Genomic DNA, 12,791 nt, shown 5'->3' on the forward strand with positions numbered 1-12,791 from the left:
CAAAGTCTGGCATAAATGGAGGAGGAGATGGCATGGGAGACGAAAGCGACTCATAAGCCATTCATCACTTTCTTGAAAAAGATCTCTATGGTCTCAAAAAACCCTCTCGCATCTCACAGGCGCGTAAAGGTCTTCTAGTAAAGCCAGGTCTGCCATTGTCAAGGTTTGATGAGTGTCCAAGCTCTTGTTTAAATAGCTGACTGAATAAGCATCTGACCTATCACACTGCAAATAGGTGAGGCTACCCATTGCTTTAAATTAATTAAATTGCTTGTGATTATGTCACCTGTTGTCTGGTCTGACAAGTAGGCTATCTCAAAATGAAAGAGAAATTAATCTTACAACATAGGCTACATATTTTTAAGTGAATATGTGGCTGTATATTATTTTTATTATTATTATTAACAACATCACTGCATTAGTATGATCTAATAACAATTATCCGATACATTCACACATTGCACTGCAAGTCCACACCGATTTAAAACTTGCGTACACGAGCTGAGACCTGGCGTGAGATTTGATCATACCCTACGCTCACGTCCAAATTGATAAATGCCGAAGTTGGCGTGGAAATGACCAAACATTCCATGTTCCTGAGGTGGAACAGTTTGTTATTGTCAAACACTTAACATCATTACTGACAGAAAGCCTCCAAACATACAGTAATTTGATGTTTGTGATTTGATGTATCTGCCGTCTGTAAAGGAAGATGTCTGCTCATGAATATTCAGTGTCATTTGTGTCCTCTTTGTTCTCTGTGTTCCTGTTATGTGACTAAGTGACGTCGTGTCATTCAGGATCAAAGCAAACATTTCCGTCTTGTCTCCGTCCTCCAGGACGTCCAGCCATCCTTCAGACGGTTTAATCCTCCTTGCTTCTGTCCGAGGAAGCGTGTTTGATCCATTACAACTCATTGTGCTCCTCCTCAGGGGCCTCATCTCCTGCTGTGATCTGTGTGTGTGTGTGTGTGTGTGTAACTAAGTATTACATTATTTCATATTCTGTCAGTGTCTGATCTCTTTCTAATGAGCTACTTTCCCTACAATTACAGATCATTAACACACACATTAACATGTTAAAATTGATACTGATTGAGACACATACACACACTTAGACACACACACACACACACACACACACACACACGCACACACACACACACACACATAAATGTTCCCATAATGCATCACATCTCACTCTGTACAATTTTTTGTGTGTAAACAGATTTACAAAAAGAACAAGAGAATCATTGGTTCAGGGCACTGCCGTCTTATGGTTTATTAACCTTTTAAAAACGCATGTCCATGGAAGGCCACAGGAGATCTTTGTTTGCACATCCTGTTTGAAAAGATCCAAAATAAGAACCATAATAGCTAGAGCATTAATTTTTGCTGCATAAAGCTAAGGCTTCTGTCTTCCCTGTCATCACGTTATTACCCTATGTTACCTTACCTTATATGTGGTGCAAATGTGGCATTTAGCTGTAATTATGCTGGTATTACCTTGTAAGGGACACAGGTGACCATTGTCTGCATAATCCTGTATGTTAGTCTAAAATAAAAACCATAATGGTTAGTACATTTTTTTGCACCAGAAAGCTTAGGCTGCTGTCTTTTAAGCCAATAAGTCAGGACCTTATCTTACCTTATGTGCAATGCAAATATTGTGGGACTGTTGCATCACTACAAGTAGCACAGTTACTGACTTAAAGGATAACTTCGGTATTTTTCAACCTGGGCCCTATTTCCCCATGTGTATGTGTGCGTATGATTCATAGGCACAACTCGTTTTAAAATTGGTTCAGTTTTGAGGGAGGCGGATGCAGCCGGCAGCTGCCAAACGAGCTAAAACGGTAACAGGGGCAAATGCGTCCTGTATAAGTTTGCGCATTAAAAGTGCTTTTTTTCGCCACTGACCGGTTCAGATCACCAGTGCCAGCTCTGTAAATAGCATACTAAGTGTTTCCCTTACCTATGGGCTGTGTGATGTCATCTCGTGAGAGCTTTGCTTGTTGCCGGAAGAGAACAGAGCCATGCTGAGCACCGCTCAGAGTGGCGCTGTTGTCCCGGAGTACAGTTGAGAGTTTTACTGCATCGATTGAAAACAATGGTTCATGTTTGTGCATATCCGAATTACAAGAACAGGATGTCGCGCAACACCCCATACAGCTTTCATAGGCTGCCTTTGTTCGACAGCAAGATGCTGAAGTTGTGGCTAGTTGTGCTACAAATGGATGCTAACACTCCTCTCCAGACACTGCGCCTTGCAGACCATCGGGTCTGCAGTGCTCACTTCTCCCAAGATAACTACTGCCAGCCGAAGAAGAGAAGACATCCAATCCCGAAACACCTCTTCCTCAAGAAAACGGCTGTCCCACAAATAGAGAGAGCTACAGACACAGTGGAGCAAAGCTCTCGCGAGATGATGTCACACACAGCCCAGAGGTAAGGGAAATGTTTACTATGCTATTTACAGAGATAGCACTGGCGATCTGAACCGGTCAGTGGCGACAAAAAAGCACTTTTAATGCACAAACTTATACGTGGACGCATTTGCCCCCGTTACTGTTTTAGCTCGTTTCGCGGCTGCCGGCTGCATCCAAATGTAGGGCAAATAGGGCCCAGGTTGAAAAATACTGAGGTTATCGTTTCTCAGTACCGTGGTGGTAATGGCACTACTCTACTGTGAGTCAAATAGCTTTTCAGTAGTGAAGCTGATTAGTTGCTGGAGTAGTGCAGGAGCGTCCACAAAAGTTACAAGCTCTTCTTCTGTGGAATAGCTTTGAAGTGCTGTGGACTTTTTTTCTATGGAGGTCTGGATAAAAGTAAGGATAATAAAACTGAGGATAAGTAATGTGACTGACGTCGGCGCCACAGCAAGGCATGTAGACAGAGGAAGCACTTCCATATGACATCATGTACTAATCCTACAATTTATTCTGTTCGCTGCTTTCTCTATTGGCTTTTCTTGACAAGACCTGCCCTTCTCTGCCTCTGATTGGCTACACTGCACTTCATTATGTGTCTCTCATGTGTCTTGCCCATGGACTGTATATATTTAGTGGATCTACAGTGGCCACTGGAGAAATAGACACAACAAGGGCCGAGAAAAGAGCGAGAGAGACAAAGAACAGTATTAAGAAGGAGGAGAGGAGAGAGAGTGACACACCGATGTCAAGTGTTATTTGCAGGACATGTTCATGTTCTAATGCCCTTATTTTTATTGTTTATATTACTGTCTTTTATTATGATTTTATGAAAAATATATGTGAAAAATGTATGTTTTTGAATTACTGACAGAGCCAGATAGCCTACTGAGGCCAAGACAGAGAAATGCATTAAGTAGGAAGAGGAGAGAGAAGAACAGAGTGATGGGCTGACTGATGATGTCATGTTATTGGAGGACATGTTCAAATGTCACAAAGTCACAAAAAAAAAAAAAAACAAAGAAGAAAGTTTTAATTTTGATAATGCTAATTTGACATTTGGGCGGCACGGTGGTGTGGTGGTTAGCACTCTCACCTCACAGCAAGAGGGTTGCCGGTTTGATCCCGGGCGTGGGAGCCCTTCTGTGTGGAGTTTGCATGTTCTCCCCCTGTCAGCATGGGTTCTCTCCGGGCACTCCGGCTTCCTCCCACAGTCCAGAGACATGCAGATTGGGGACTAGGTTAATTGATAACTCTAAATTGTCCGTAGGTGTGAATGTGAGCGTGAATGGTTGTTTGTCTCTATGTGTTAGCCCTGTGATAGTCTGGCGACCTGTCCAGGGTGTACCCTGCCTCTCGCCCGATGTCAGCTGGGATAGGCTCCAGCCCCCCCGCGACCCTCAAGAGGATGAAGCGGTTAGAAGATGAATGAATGAATAAATAATTTGACATTTGACATTTGACTTTTGACAAAGTCAGAAAATAAAAGTAGCTTTGCAGGTAGCAAGCTACTTTTGAAATTTTCTCACAGCTTAGCTTGCTACATTTCTCTGGGAATAGCTTCAATCTCAGAGGTAGTAGGTAAATGCCACTGTGGGTGTTATTGCACTTTAGGAAACTCCTAGCTAGCCTCTGTGCTAAAATAACGTGCTGTTCTTTTGTTGCATGCTATTTGTGAGCTGCCTGTAACGAACCAACTGTATGACTGACCTGTACATATTCTGTTCCTGTTCAGATCCATATTTTTGTGTTATTGTAATTGTATTAATAATTTGCTGTGTCAAAAAATGCCACTGCGGGCATTAAAACATAGCCAGTTCATGAGAGACGCACCCAAGCATGCTGTGTGTGAGCTGCCTGTAACGAGCCAACTGACTGACCAGTACATGTCCTGTTCCTGTTCAGAGATTAAATGGTGGTTGACGACGAGCCTCATTATTGTCCGCACAATGCAGATTCCAAGGGTTGTTTACCAGCAGTACCTAACTGAGTTCAGTAACAATTGCTGTGGGAGGTTGTTGGTTGCATAATCCTGTATACAGTATGTCGAAAACCACAATAGTTAAAGCTATCATTCTTTTTGCAGCAGAAAGCCAAGGTTGCAGTCCTCTGTGTCATTGTGTTGTACTTTCATAATAATGACACTGCACTACCTTTCGCGTCATGCAAAATCACACGAAAACGTGCAGTGGTGCCAGAGTAATGAATGATGAACATATCACAATGTCTTTTCACTCTGCTAATAAATAGGGCTGTAGCAAAGATACTGTGTTATAACAAGATGGCCCACCTACAATATACCCCCATTGTATGAAATGGTATACATTTCCGGTCTCCTAAGTAGGCGTTGTCCCCCGTAGCCCAATCAAAGACGATGGAGAACCGCCAATCAAAGACGAGTATCCCCAACCTCACTTGGTTATTGTAGATTAGCTGGACTAACCGTTAGCCATTAACGGTGTCTGTAATAACTCAGTAACTCAATAAACGGTCCGTGAAAAAAATATTTTTCCAGCGGATATCTTAGTTACAACATGATTGAGATAGCAAAGCAGTTTTGTGTTATTATGTGTGGTATTTATTCAGTTTTGGGAAATCACGATGTCTAGAAAGCATCAGCTAACAGCAGCAGCAAAGCTAACATCAGGACGTCTTCTGTTAAAAGCCTCCCGTTGTCGGATACGACATGAAACTACTCCAGTTAGCTCAATCATGTTGTAACTAAGACATCCGCTGGAAAAAATATTTTTTTAATCCAGTATCTTTGGTGAAACTGCACTGATTTCAGCACCAGAGAGGAGATATCTGTTGCCCTGGATCTCGCGAGAGTGTGTTGTTGAGACAGAGACAGGTCTTGAACAAAGTAAATTTTCTCCTGATTTGTCTGTCTGAAATTTGCCATTTTGGTATCGGAATGTTCTGAAGATATGTGGCTTGTGATAAATGGGTCCAATATTTGCTTCCGTGACTATGGGGCGAAAGAATCGGCCATAATCTGTAATCACTTCAGTGGGAGAAATGATCCCACTGAAGTCAATGGACTCAGGACCTGCTGTTCGTCTCCTAAAGGGGCGTGGTGGTGACGAACCCCATGTGACACTGATACAGGAAACTGACTCGCAGTGACCGTCTTGGTTTATCTTTGGCTGTAGTCAACCAAAGAAAGTCTTCGTCGACTAAAGTCACACATAATCTTCAACTAATCGATTTGTTGTGGGAAAAACATCCTGAACATCCTATCACTCATTTAGATAAAAGTAGGGCCCGGGTTGAAAAAAACGTTAGTTCCCCTTTAATGGCTCAAATCTGCAGCAAACAGCATTAGGCAGGCCAAAAAACACATACAGGCTTTAAAGGCGCTGTATGTACGAATGTGGCCAAAACGGTTACTGCACTCAAATTCAAAATACTGCCGCCAGTCATGTCCTGGCATGCTGGAGACTGATTTGTTTGCTGCACCGGGATACAGCTGAGGAGGAGCCTGCTGCTAATGCTATGTACCGGAACACTGCTAATGCTACTTGCTGTGCTGCTGTTGCTCAGTCGTAACTGTAACTGATGCTGAGACTCTACTGACTGCGTGACTGGTAGACGGCGGTGGGTGGCGCAACAGGCCAAAACACAAATTCAAAACATAAACATGATTTGCAGACTGTAAAAATGTTTTTTAAATGTGAATATTCTGGCTGTACTATTGTTGTCGGTGAGATCAGTACGTTATATGAACATTATTCCTTAGTCTCTGTGACATATTAGGATGATTTTACGACTATTTGCTTTAGATTTCTTACATATAGCTCCTTTAACATGCAGTCCACTCTGCCACTCTGCCACTCTGCGATGCGTCGAGTCAAATTCTTCTTCAGGCAGCAATGGTAAGGGTGTGCAGTCCTGTCAAATAGGAAGGGGGGAGGATTCAATTAGGGCTATAGTCTCCTGGTCGACTAGTCGATTATTTGGTCTTTATGCTCTCGTCCGACCAACTTCTCATTGGTCGAATAATCCCCGTGTTACTTTCCTAAGGAGAAAAGTGCTACATCAATAGCTTTAAAGGATTAATCCATTATTTCCTGCGACAGGGGGACAGGTTAAGTTACCTGTGAAAATGAGGGTGTTTTTAAAACACCCCTGTTGTTGACAGAAAGTTGAACTCGCCCACCCTCACGCTCAGCGTTGCAGCAGTGTTGCCATCTTAGCAACTTTGTTGCTATATTTAGTGACTTTTCAGACCCCTCTAGCAACTCTTTTTCAAAAAAGCAACTTGCGACAAATTTAGCGACTTTTTCTGATGTTACTGAAGACTTCTGGAGACTCTGTTGTGAGAGCACGTGTCATTCTTATTCTTCTCAATGAGCAGCGGATGCTGACGTGGGCTCCTCTCTCACCCCAAAGCACTCACAGACAGCCCAGTCCTCCCTCCCAGCTGCAGTCAGAGCAAGAGATGTTAACCCCTCCACATCCAGACTGCAAGTGAATCGCGCATGCTCAGAACCGCCACTAGCTGATCCCGACCTGGTTTACAGTCAGGGCGGGATGTAAATGTAAAATTTTCTTTGTCTAATATAAATCACTGAAAGAAGGTTCATTTGTAGTTCTAAACATATTCAGGGTGTTTTTTTACTCAGTTTTTGTCTCTCCCACAACGTTATTCCTCTCTCCTACAGCAGCCATTACAATTACATGCATATGGACAATTATACAAATTAGGCGATGGCGTCATTTAGCGACTTCTAGTGACTTTTAGGACAGCCAATGGCTACTTTTCTTACTGAGGAGTTGGCAACAATGCGTTGCAGTGTCGCAGACCCCCTGTCAGTTTTTGTAAGCTGAAACCATTTCCCTCAGTGCCTGTGCATATTCTCATTTATCCAGGTCATATTTATCTCAAAGCAACTGAATCAAATGCACCTCAGGGTTCAACGCTAAGGTTTTATTTCACTTGCCCGGTTGGGCAAGTTGGTCAGAGATCTACTTGCCCGAAGTCAGTTTTTACTTGCCTTATTTAAATTGTTTAATTTAAGCAGCTATCAGTTAACAAAGACTGCAGTTATTTTTATGTTATGTAATCTTATTCACACTGTATTTATTAATTAAAACAACATATGTCATGTATTGTAGCTTAATTCCTACACAAAAATGACAGTGTCAGGGCTTAAAGTGAAAAATTTGTCAATCGTTCTTCGTCTATAATTTTGCGCCCTACTTGAGCCATGCCCACCTCTATTTATTTTTCACCCCTCTCTCCAGTTCTGCTGTATTAACACCGGGTTTAATATATTTTGCTTCCATCTCTCTGCCCTGCTCTACTGTACTTCAACGCTACTTAGCTCTCTCTCTACTCTACCAGTAGACTACCACATCCACCTGATGCACAAAACACACACAGCAGTGTTTCCTCTAGGATGGAGTTGTAGCAGCGGAGGTGAAGCACACGCATGAAAAATAATTTTCACATGCGTGAAACTTTTTTGTATGCTTTCAAAGCACAGCCTGCTGGGATGTTTCTATGTATCTACTGGCACCAGAAGGGCTCTTTAGGACTAAGTACATACAGTACATGTGTGCACAGTAATGAGCAGGTGAAATGTCTGTCTAGCTTACATATGAGGTGTCTCAAGATTTAGGAACATACAATTTTATTGAATATAATAAAGTAAAAAGTCACTTGACATGCTGCTGTTTTGTGCTATGACCTATTTAAGTGTTGGAAATTGTTATTTACGTGACAACGCCTGAACGCAACACAAGCGGGTTGGTCAGGAAAATGCGGCCCGAGCCGCTCTAGCGTGCTCACCTGTGTGTGTGGCGGAACTCCGCCATGTGCAATACAGAGAGCAGAGGAGAATTGTTAACGCATGACCATGTAGAGACAGAAATGACACGATGACATAACACCATAAATAATATGTTGTTATGTTATTATATGAAGCGTCCGTCGTGCAAAATAATATCAATGGGGGCTGTGGGCAGGACATTGTTACGTGTGCCTGTGACTTCAGGCAGAGAGACCGCTGCATCAGAGCAGAAGAGCATGTTTTAAAATACATTTATTTTTATCAATTAGTTTGACTAACTTTTACTATTTTTAGCAACTTGCCCAATTGGGCAAGTGAGTTGTTAGTTTACATGCCCAACCGTGAGTTTTACTTGCCCCGGGCAATCGGGCAATCCTTATTGTTGAGCCCTGCAACTGGAAAAAACTAATTCAAAACAAAACTAAGTCCAGTTGCGTTCGATTCAGTTGCCTTGAGACATTTCCCTCAGTGGACACGGAGCTTGTATTTACTTGTATTTTGTATTTCACAGATAAGAAAAGTGTGAAAACAGTAAAACCTACACTAAAATAGCATAGCATAGCAAGTCTTGTGTGTGATTTATCCTTCAGGGATTTATACTTAGGGATTTATCCTGGCTTCATATGAGCAGAGGAAATGTCCGCTCGTCGCTAGGCTAATGTATACAATGTAAAATGACATAGGCTGGCGCTAATAACGTTAGCATGTTGTATTTGCTTGGAAAACGTGTTTGGTATTAAGACAGTTGTTTTTTCAGTGAATGTTGTGAGTTGTAATGGAGCTAAATTATGTACTGTTACTTTTGATAAATGTTGCTGTTGTCCCTGGTTTTATATGAGAAAAGGCAGCAGTAGCTCAGTCCATAGGGACTTGGGTTGGGAACGGGAGGGTCTCCTGTTCGAGTCCCTGTCCAGACCAAAATATGGAGCGTGGACCGGGGGCTGGAGAGGTGCCAGTTTACCTCCTGGGCACTGTCAAGGTGCCCTTGAGCAAGGCACCGAACCTTGCTTTTAGCAATTATATTTCATCAACTTACATAACCCTTTTGCTTAGGTTGTACAGATTTTAGGGGTATGAAGCATCTGAGGATACTGAAGATACACTGTTACACCAACACAGACAAAAGCAAATGTATTTTCATATTTTTGTGACAAATTGGAGCTGTTACTGTTTATAAAGTACACCAGTGATTTCTTCATCAAGTTATTTCATGTCAGAAAAAGTCAGTTTTACTGAAAATCTCTGCTGAAACAGACTGTTTGGCGTTTATTATAGGGTGACCATATTTTGATTTCCAAAAAAGAGGACACTCTGCCAGCTACGACATAGCCTACTTAAATGATACTCGCAGTTTACTCAAAGATGCCTTATAATTTTAATATATTTAAAATTTATATGTATGGATAGAAAATTCAGTTATATTACAAAATAATATCTCTCAAAGACAGAAATTCAGATAGGCCCCAATAGGGACACATACACACACTAGAGTGTGGCGATCTGAGCCCGATGATACCCGACGGGTCGGCCAGGTTTGGTCAAAAATGTAGCTATAAATTGTATTCGGGCTCGGGTCAGATTCGGTCAGCTTTCAGTGAAAATGTAGTGTAAAAATAAATAAAATCATATTGTCTGTCCTGTTTATTGCTTGAACACTGTTATTTACGTGACAACACTTGAACATAACACACACACACACACACATTGGCTGTTTGTTTCTACCTCTCTCCTCGCTGGAAGTCTCGGACCTCCAGCCACCCGCCTGCGCCTTGATTAAACGCTGAAAATAAAATCTTATCTTCTTATCTTATCTTATCTTATTTTGTTTTATTTCTCCCTCTCCTCTCGCTAGAAGCGTCGGACCTCCTGCTGCCCGCTCCCGTCTCAAACATGGAGGTCCCCCTCTCCGCAACTGAGCACCCACGGCGCACGCCCGGCCTGTTAAATAGCCTGTAACCACTGTGTGACACAAACTCAGTGCTTTGGTCATTAAATAATGTCGGGCTCAGTTCAGGTTACGACAGAAATATGTGGCCCGTGCCGCACTCTAACACACACACACAAACACACGGAAAACTGGACATTATCATCAGTTTATAAAAGACTCCTGGACGCCCCGGACGGGACGTGAAAAGTGGACGGAAAACCAATCAGAGTAAATGAAACGTGTGACGTAGGCTAGCACAACGCCACTGTAAACAGACCAGCAAGCTGCAGCGGAGATGAGCTGTGATGATGTCTGGGAAAGAGTGTTGCTGTCTTTGCAGATTTCCTCCTCACTGTCGACTCCGAGTTGCACGGCTGTGATTCCCAGCTTGGTCACTTCCCTGACCTGATCCTCCATGAGAGCAACTAGTGGAGAAACAACAATAGCCACTGGGTTTTCACTGAGTCCATCTTTTTCCCGATCAATGGAACCAGTTGGTAAATTAAACTTTTACCAAACCCCGTAGGAAGGACGCCAAACACGTCCTTTTTGTCAATAAAAGCTTTCAGTCCAGCTGTTTGTTCTGCTTTTCTTAAAAAAAGGGTTCTGATTGTAGCAGGATGAAGTGCTCTCCCATGGGTGAGTGTGCTGCGTTGCTCTCCCCTACCTTATTAGCCAATCTGCACCTGAGGCCACCTTATTTAGGGAGGCAGTGTCCATCTCGCCTTCCTCTTGCTCTTTGGCTCTGAGGCCCACCCACTTCCAGGTCGCCTCACTTCCTCCTCTTCAGCCATCGCCTGTGCAGGTCAGGTAGCGGTAGCTGCCTGGTTTTGTTGTTTGCATTGGATTTTGCGGTTGTCACAGTTATGGTTTGTCAGTGTGCAGACGTCCGACGGGCGGACGCTGCGCCTGTGGGGCTGGCTCGCCGGTAATCTGCCATTCAATGCGCTATTGGTCAGCCGCGTTTGCCACTGCCGCTGGCAGACCTGAAGTGCTCCGACCCTCTCCAGTGTGTGTGCGTCATCAACGCTGCCTGATCGGTATGTAGGGCCCATGTTGCCCAGCCTCTCCGCCTCAGCATTAATCCTTTTAATATTAATCTAGTCTATTTTATATTTTCATTATAGATGTTAATTGATATGCGGTGTGACGCTGTCTGAAGACCTGCTGCTGCTTCCTGCATGTTTTGCTTAGTGTGCTGCTCGCATCACTCCTGTGCTGGCTTTAATTTGCTGGGCTCTGCACGTGCTTGCTGTATGCGTATGGCTGGGCTGGATGGGATGTTCTGTGCCCACCGACAGAACTTCTTCACCCCTATTAGCTCCTTTTTCTTTTGCCTCAGCCCTGATGCAGCATGTGTTGGTTTTGATTTTCTTATGTTGGATTAATTTCTGTTGTTTTGGTTTTGTTTAATCAGATCTTATTTTCTTTTCAGATTAGTAATTAATTACCTTTGATTGACTGTAGCTCCTTTTTTTTCTCTCTTACATTAGGATTACTTTGTGATTTGTTTGGTCAAGGTGCCTGAGTTTTGTAAATTCTGGTAGCTGGACTTTCATCATTTGATTTATTTTGCGTATAAATGTTATTTCTAGTAAATCATTTGTTTTTCTTTTGTTTATTTACTTTTGTTATCTTATTTTGTTAACCATTAAATTGAGTTATTTTTGGCAGCTACAGTGACTATTTTGTTAAGTTGGTTAATTTGTAACCTTGGTTGCTGCCTATCTTTAAGTCTCATTTATTTATTTGGTTATTTTGCTTATTGGGTTGTTTTGTTTGCTTTGCTTGCTTGTTTTTGAGTTATCCCCTTCTTTAATATTTTTTTTTTCTTTTTTTTTTTTCAGGTGCTGGAAGCTTACGGTGGCAGTCCTGGTGTCCTGGTGGTGGGGTTCCCCCTTTTCTTTTGGTGTGTGTTTGTGCGGTGCGACCCCTCCTCAGTTATTTGGTTTTGGTGTTTGAGTGACACGAGCGAGTGGGGTGCTTTTCTCCCTGGGTTCCTTCACCTCCCTGTTCTCCTAGTCTCCCCCACTGGTAAGCTCCAGCCCTGTTTGTGCATTTCTTTCTATTAAAGAGCCACACGCAAAGCTTCTTTTAATATATGTTGGTTTTATGAAATTTTGTAAAAAAAATATAAATATATATTTTTATAACTGGAACCACGTCTCCTGCTCCTTAAGTAAAACGGACCTGAGTGCCTTGGTATTAGCTCCAATAAGGTAAAACAGAACTATTTCCTTGGGTGAAATTCCCAAGGTGGCGTTGTCTGGTTTGGTTGGTCATTCCCTAATACTTAAACCTCCCACTCGTATGCTGATCGCCACACAATGTTTAAGAGATATGAAGGCCAGATGTGAAGATAGGTTTTGGACTCAGAGATGAGATCTATTATTTGTTGCTGCACAATTGTTTTAAATCTTATTTCTTCACAAAAAAAAAAATTGAGGAAAAGTTTAGGCTCACATTTTTATTGGACAGTTAATGTGGTACAACCCTCTGCCTCTGTGGCAGAAGTGGGGGTATCGTAACATTTTGTGTAGTGATATTATATTGATACATGGACGTCAAGTATCGATCTTATTGTATACATTCTTAGTTTTTGCAAATACACTTTTTTATACACATTTTGGTACTAGAATAA

Source organism: Epinephelus fuscoguttatus, linkage group LG2 (genome assembly GCF_011397635.1).
Source record: "Epinephelus fuscoguttatus linkage group LG2, E.fuscoguttatus.final_Chr_v1".
In the NCBI taxonomy this organism is placed as follows: domain Eukaryota; kingdom Metazoa; phylum Chordata; class Actinopteri; order Perciformes; family Serranidae; genus Epinephelus; species Epinephelus fuscoguttatus.